Here is an 8,426-nt window from a genome sequence, read left to right as displayed (position 1 = left end):
TATGGGAAATACCACCACAATATTGTAAAGGAATTAGCCTCCAATTAAATAAATTAATTAAAAAATATATTCTATACTTCCTATCTTAGAGGATCTTTGGCAGTGGCCTTCTGCTACAGGTGCTTCTGGGTAAGGCCACTGAAGCTATGTTGGTTCTGTTTTGTCCCCACATCTCAGTCACCAATACTGCCACTAACATCTGCAGTGTAGTTTCCAGTCCCACTTCCCAACTGTTGGGCCCCTGCGGGTCCCTGATTCTCCCCCTTCAACAGGCCCCATTACAGACCTTCCCTTGGCATCCAATGCTGCATGTAACAGGGGACCGAGGGTGCAAAGAGCCTTCAGCCTTTCTGAGCTTCCTCCTGGGGCAGAGCTACAAACCAATTGGTTCCAGCTGCCATGGTTTGGCACTTTGGGAGTGGAAGCGTCACTTCTTCTCAACTGCAGACTCTATGCAGAGGCCTAGGATGAGATATCGGGAGAAGGCAATGGCACCCCACTCCAGTACTCTTGCCGGGAAAATCCCATGGACGGAGGAGCCTGGTAGGCTGCAATCCATGGGGTCGCTGAGAGTTGGGCACGACTGAGCCACTTCACTTTCACTTTTCACTTTCATGCATTGGAGAAGGAAATGGCAACCCACTCCAGTGTTCTTGCCTGGAGAATCCCAGGGATGGGGGAGCCTGGTGGGCTGCCATCTATGGGGTCGCACAGAGTCGGACACGACTGAAGCGACTTAGCAGCAGCAGCAGCAGGATGAGATATCAGGGGTCAGAGTCAGAGGGAGACCCAGACAAGAGCCAATACAGGGAAGAATAAGTAAGGTGGAAAACACAAACCAACACCATGCGTACTATGGGCCTTTGCTCAGGCAAGATAATCGTCAGGGAAAGCCATGTCTCCCTTCATTTCTTGCTCAACTTTCCATTCAGTGCAAATTTACTGAGCACCTACTATGTGCCAGGTGCTATGATGGACCCCAGGAATAGAGGGCTGGTTTAGGAACCCACCACCAAGTCATGAAGACAGATGAAGAAACAACCCACAAAGGAGAGGGCCAGAGAGAGAAAACAGCAGAGGTGTGAGTGGCAGTCCAGATGAGTGGCGGGCTTCCTCTTCAGGGAGCCAGAGAAAGGCTGGTGAATAGTGGGAAGTCTTGCCACCCCACCCTGAAACACATCCCTAAACCCCACAGTGATCACGTGTGTGCAGATTGGCCATATGTCCATGGTGACATGAGCTTGGCCCTTTGAGATGGCACTTGATTATAATCAGCTTGAAAGGAGTGAATGAGTACTGGCTGTGGAGCTGATAAGGTGGGGAAAGATGAGAACAGAATCTCTTTTTTTTTTAACAGCAAATATGAAGTGACCTAAATGGAGACTCAAATGAACAGTTTATCAAACTCATCTTCCAAGTGGTCTTCATGGAACCATAAATAATGTTCCTGTTGGTGAGAAACCACCAATAAGAGTAAAAATAATAGCTTTGGTAATTACATATGCTATCTCACTGCCTACCCATGGTCCCTGGCAAGGCAGGACCCCCACTGTAGTGGTGAAAGAAGTCTCTTCTGATCTTCTGGCTCCAGCACTGATGACAGGTACATAGTAGGTCCTCATGAAATACATGGTGAATAAATGAATAGATGAATGAGGAGATGATTCCACTAGAATACACAGCTGCGTCCATGTCAGGAGACACAAGCTGTCAGAAGGATATGCAAACATGAATAAGCAAAGACGTAGTCCTCAGAGTCTCTTACAAAAGGGAAAATCTGGGACATCCCAAGGCCCACTCAACTTAAAGTGTCCATAGACAGGTCAACATGCAACCAAGTGCCTTAAAAATGCATTTAATGTTATCAGAAATCCTTCCAGGAGGACATGGAGAGAAAAGAATAGAATACAAAACAGCATGATTCCAGGCCTGCAGAGCACATGGAAGGCAGTGCAGTGTCTTTGCCGGGCATGTGCACCCTGGAGCAGTTCTGCCTGGGTTCAGTCAAAGGACAGGAGTCAGAAAGTTGGGGGCAGGTGACAGCAAGGCCACCAAGGGAGCCACTGCAGATAAGAGACAGGGTGGGGAGGGCTAGGGCGGGGGGAGACAGTGGCACAGCATCCACACACAGCTAGGGAGACAATAACTCTTTTCAGGAGGGTCGGTGATACCTCCCACTCTAAGGAGATCAGACTACATGGAAAGTAGGAAAGGGGTAGCTGCTAATATGTGTTCCCTCCTCCCGGAGGAGAAAATGTATCACTCTTTCCTCACTTGGGATTCAGTGGAAGATAATGAGGCCCACAGGCAACTATACTACCCGCAGTGGGTGGAGGCCAGACCAGTGCCTTTGGTCACCATTCCCCAAGGGGAGGCTGCAGAATGTTCCAGCGGGGAGGAGATGCTGGTGAGGGTTCAGCTCAGGGCAGCCCTCCAGATCTGACCTCCATGGTGGAAAAAGCAAGGTATTGACAGCTCTTGCTCAACGAGGATCTATCCTGGGACTGTTCTGCCGAAAAACAAATACTTTCTACTGATATCAGATCCTGTAAAAAGTGAACCCAGGGGGAAAAGCAAAAGTAAAGACTGAAAGCAAAAGGCAGTATGTTCTAAGCATGAGGCTGCTCAGATCAGAGTAGGGTGTGCAGCCCTAGAGTTGGCTGGTGGAGCCTCTCCTGCCTTGCTTCTGCATAAACAATTAGTGCCAGCTCTCTGTGCTGGGAGCAGAGCAGAAACACAGAATTTCGGGACTGAGGTCCTGGGTTTGCACTGTGGATCCTAAGGTCTTTAGCTGTGTGACCTTGATTATGCCCCTTAACCTCAGTTTCCTCATCTGGAAAATGGATACCATGATGATAATCCCACCTTGGGGATCACGTGTGTGACTGGGATGAGCAAGCAGCCATGAGAGGTATTTGCAAGCTTCTGAACCAGAATAAATCTTAATTATTCTGCCTCCTGGTGGCAATCTGATTAGAGGTGAATTCTGACTTGCCCAGCACTCAATATTGAATGGAGAAAATGACTGCTCTTTCTGAACCATAACGCAGAACTCTGAGCCAATGCTTCTGTTTTCCTGGCTCCAATTACTCCCCTCCTCAGCTTTACCAGCCAACCTTTCCTTGCCAGCTCCTTTGAGCCTGAAAACACACTATGAAGAGAGTTGTAAAGGCCTTTGGTTTCTTCTCAGTTTTCCACATTTTCCTAAGGTAGCAAGAAGCTGTTACCATGACAACTTGCACAGTTCAATCTCTGCTTGTTATATGGAACTGGCCCCATTCTGCCCCTCATTTCGAAAACACCCGCAGTTGCCTTAGAAACCTTTTCATTAAGCCTGCTACTTAGTGGGGATATGTGTGCTGAGCTGATGTAATTTTTAAACAGAGCACAGCCAAAGCACAGTCCTTAGCATGTTGGCCATAGCTGTGAAACATTACCCGCTGCCACCACCATCCCCTTCACCACATAACCAGGCAATGGTTACCAGGGGACTATTAGTGGTCCTGTTCAGCCATTGGTCGAAGCCACACTGGGCCCTTTCCACAAGCACCCCACTGTCAGTGAGCCCATTCAGTAAAAGGTCCAGGGAATGGTGGTTCTCAGTCAGACAGTGAGGCAGTAGGGGGATCCTGGCTTGCTCTCTGGGGACCTCCAGGTCACCTGCCCTCAAGCCAGCAGGTAATTTGGGGGGGGCAGAGAACAGGCTGGAAGCTGTGTCTTGCAGGGCTCCAGAGCCCTCACCAAGAACACCCACAGGGCTTGGCCCAGGCCTTGAGGCAGTGGAGAACCTGTCCCCCGTCACCGCCTCTGGGAATTAATGGCAGTGGCAGTCTGTACAGAGAGCAGTCTGTGGGACCTGGTCCCTGTCATTTGGGCCACCTGAAGAGCCTGAGGGCCAAGTGGGTCTGGGATGCTGACCTAGAGGGGGCTGCCAACTGAGATTTGCCTCTTCAGCCATGATCTTGATCTCAGAGCGGGATCATTGTGCTTTGAGACCTTGCCCTTTCTTGTTAGAATAGAGAATAACATTTGCTTGGTGGGGATTTACAGGAACAATGGGAACATCATTACCTGACCATGACCTAACCTCAAGAACGAAGGATCTAACACCAAGACTTTTGTAACAACTAACCATGCCCCTCCCTCACTTTTCCCAGAAAAGGGGTTTGTTGATAGATTTCAGGGAGCTGGGAGTGTTTCAGATATTAGCCACCCATCTTCTTGCTGGGCCCTGTAATAACCCTCTGCCAGCTACGTCTGACCTTACAAACCTCTGGGTCTTGCAGGTGCAGGGTCCTATGCAACAATGTGGCCACAGTTAAAGAGAAACCAGGGAAGAGCCTACTCAAATGTACCCATGACTCAGGCAGGAATCTACAGAAGCCATCATCACACAGGTGAGAGTGGGCAGAGCTGTATTAGCGCTGCAGTGAGCTCTGGACTCTTTCCCTCATAGTGAAGAATGTCTACCAGGAGCTAGGCTCTCCAGCAGCTGCCCACCTGGTTTTAACTGACTCACTCTCTTGGGCTCTCTTCCACATTCCCAGTAATCTCCAGAGAACATAGTCAGTCAGAGCTCTTACACCCTGCTGAAAACTGGGAGGGGAGTTTAGAGGAGAATGGATACATGTATATGTATGAGAGTCCCTTAGCTGTCTGCCTGAGGCTATCACACATGGTTAATTGGCTACGCTTATGTGCTAAGTTGCTCAGTCCAGTCTGACTCTTTGAGAGTCCATGGACTGTAGTCCACCAGGCTCCTCTGACTAAGCAAGAACACTGGAGTGGGTTGCCATACCCTCCCCCAGGGGATCTTCCCAACCCAGCGACTGAACCCAGGTCTCCCACATTGCAGGGAGATTCTTTACGATCTAAGCCATCAGGGAAGCCCAAGAATACTGGAGTGGGTAGTTTATCCCTTCTCTAGGAAAACTTCCTGACCCAGGAATTGAACCAGGGTCTCCTGCATTGCAGGTGAATTCTTTATCAGCTGAGCTACTATACTCTAATACAAAATAAAACTAAAACAAACAAACAAAAAAAGAAATGTGATGTTCAGTGCACTTTTGGGAGTACAAGTTATTAAAATTTTGATGTCTCTGCATATATTCTTAGGGATAGGACTGCCAGGCTTAAAGAGATGGGAATACCAGACCACCTGACCTGCCTCCTGAGAAATCTGCATGCAGGTCAAGAAGCAACAGTTAGAACTGGACATGGAATAACAGACTGGTTCCAAATCATGAAAGGAGTACATCAAGGCTGTATATTGTCACCTTGTTTATTTAATTTACATGCAGAGTATATTATGTGAAATGTCAGAATGGATGGAGCACAAGCTGGAATCAAGATTGCTGGGAGAAATATCAATAACCTCAGATATGCAGATGACACCACCTTTATGGCAGAAAGCAAAGAAGAACTAAAGATCCCTTTGATGAAAGTGAAAGAGGAGAGTGAAAAAGTTGACTTAAAACTCAACATTCAGAAAACAAAGATCATGGCATCCAGTTTCATCACTTCATAACAAATAGATGGGGAAAAAATGAAAACAGTGACAGACTTTCTTTGGAGGTGCTCCAAAATCATGGCAGATGATGACTGCAGCCATGAAATTAAAAGACGCTTGCTTCTTGGAAGAAAAGTTATGAGCAAACTAGACAGCATATTAAAAAACAGAGACATTACTTTGCCAACAAAGGTCCATCTAGCCAAAGCTATGTTTTTTCCAGTAATCATGTATGGACGTGAGAGTTGGACTCTAAAGAAAGCTGAGCGGTGAAGACTTGATGGTTTTTTTTAAAAATTTTATTAATTTAATTTTATTTTTTTTACTTTACAATACTGTATTGGTTTTGCCATACATTGACCTGAATCCACCACAGGTGTACATGAGTTTCCCACCCTGAACCCCCCTCCCACCACCCTCCCCATATCATCTCTCTGGGTCATCCCAGTGCACCAGCCCCAAGCATCCTGTATCCTGTATCGAACCTAGACTAGTGATTCATTTCTTACATGATAGTATACATGTTTCAATGCCATTCTCCCAAATCATCCCACCCTCTCCCTCTCCCACAGAGTCCAAAAGTCTGTTCTTTACATCTGTGTCTCTTTTGCTGTCTCACGTATAGGTGGTTTTGAACTGTGATGTTGGAGGAGACTCTTGAGAGTCCCTTGGATTGCAAGGAGATCCAACCAGTCCATCCTAAAGGAAACCAGTCCTGAATATTCATTGGAAGGACTGATGCTGAAGCTGAAACTCCAATACTCTGGCCACCTGATGTGAAGAACTGACTCATTTGAAAAGACCCTGATGCTGGAAAGATTGAAGGTGGGAGGAGAAGGAGCTGACAGAGGATGAACTGGTTGGATAGCATCACTGACTCGATTGACATGAACTTGAGTAAACTCCGGGTGTTGGTGATAGACAGGGCAGCCTGGTGTGCTGCAGTCCATGGGGTCGCAAAGAGTCAGACACAACTGAGTGACTGAACTGAACTGATCTGAGGACTGCCAGATCATGTGGCAGCTCTATTTTTAACTTTAAAAGTCACTTCCATATTGGTCCTTATAATGGCTGTTACCAGTTACATATCACCAGTAGCAAATGACGGTCCTTTTTTTTCTTAATCCAGCTTCAGCATTTCTTGAATGTAGACTTTTTGATAGCAGTCTTTTTAGCTCATCACACAAATGTTACTATCATGATTCAAAATATTGTTTTGGATATTGAAAGACAATACCACAAACTTTTCAATATCTTCAAAAGTGTTTCATATTTGTTTTTTGAAAGTGAATTTTAATTATGAGAAATGCTTAAAAATAATTTGAAATCTGTTTTAGTAATGATGGGAATAAGCAAACTGATAAATAAACTTTTATTTCAAAATAGTTGTGACTGTGGAGTAGCGGTAAAGAATCCATCTGCCAATGTAGGAGACTCAAGGGACACAACATGTCCATTCCCTGGGTCAGGAAGATCCTCTGGAGTAGGAAATGGCAACCCACTTCAGTATTTTTTCCTGGAAAAGTCTATGGACAAAGGAGCCTGGTGGGCTAGAGGACTTGGGGTAACAAAGAGTTGGGCATGACTGAGCACACACACGCACTAACACATACACACACTTGGAAAATGGTAATTCTATGCTTAATTTTTTGAGGAATAGTCATACTGTTTTCCATAGCAATTGTACGCTTCACATTTGTACCAGTAATATAAATAAGGGCTCAAATTCCTCCACATCTTTGCCAATGATTCACATTTTTTTTTAACAATAGTTATTCTAGTGGATAGGAAGTGCTATCTCATTTAGTTTTGATTCACATTTCCCTAATGACTATTGATGTTGAGTGTCCTTATGTGCTTATTGGTGATTGGTGTATCTTCTTTAAAGAGATGTCTGCTCAAGTCCTTTGCCCATTTTAATTGGGTTATCTTTTCACTGTTGAGTTATAGGAGTTCTCCAAGTATTCTGTATATCAATTGATTAGCACTAATTTTTAAAAGTTGGATTGATTATACAAATATAAGACAGAATGGATTTCAGAGCAAAGTATCTTACTAGGGATTAAAAAGGTCATTTTATGATGTGCTGTGCTTAGTCGCTCAGTCGTGTCCAACTCTTTGCAACTCTATGGTTCCTCTGTCCTTGGGGATTCTCCAGCCAAGAATACTGGAGTGGGTAGCCATTCCCTTCTCCAGGGGATCTTCCCAACCCTGGGGCTGCACTCAGGTCTCCCACATTGCAGGTGGATTCTTTCCTGACTGAGGCACCAGGGGAGTCCCACTTTATGACAAAGAGGTCAATTCATCAAAACATAACGCCTGGAAATGTTATATGGAACGGTAAATTTGAACAATTCAAGTCATTCAAAGTGCATTCTCTATTTACAATGAAATTAAATTGCAATTCAATGTTTACTGGACAGAAAGGAATAAAGTAGTAGCATAATGCTGATTTTTGGTCTTTTACTACCTGTAATTCTGCTTAAAAGGGAGCAGATAAAATAGCAGTACTTATGTGTCTTCATTGCTAGACATACCCGACCTGGGTTATTGGTTTGATTTCCATGGTTCAGCATCCCCTCACTTCTCCTATCTGGCCATCCTTAGCCAAAAGGTCTGCATTTATCAGTCCCAGATAAATCACTCCAAGCAAGAAGTGTAAGTGCTGCTGCTGCTAAGTCGCTGTGTCAGACTCTGTGTGACCCCATAGATGGCAGCCCACCATGTAAGTGCTAAGTGTCCATTTTAAGTGCTAAGTCTTTAACATAAACCAGTAAAACTTTGTTTCTTAATAATTTCTACTCCTGACTCTTCAGCTTCCCCTAGCTCCAGTTCTACTCTTTTAAATATCACTTGCACCTATGTTCCCAGAAATACAGTCCTCAATTATACCCAACGTCATTCCTATTCAGAGTGG

The sequence above is a fragment of the Capricornis sumatraensis genome, chromosome 8 (genome assembly GCF_032405125.1).
Source record: "Capricornis sumatraensis isolate serow.1 chromosome 8, serow.2, whole genome shotgun sequence".
Taxonomy (NCBI): Eukaryota; Metazoa; Chordata; class Mammalia; order Artiodactyla; family Bovidae; genus Capricornis; species Capricornis sumatraensis.
The sequence above is the reverse complement of the archived record's forward strand: the minus strand, read 5'-3'. Positions refer to the sequence as shown.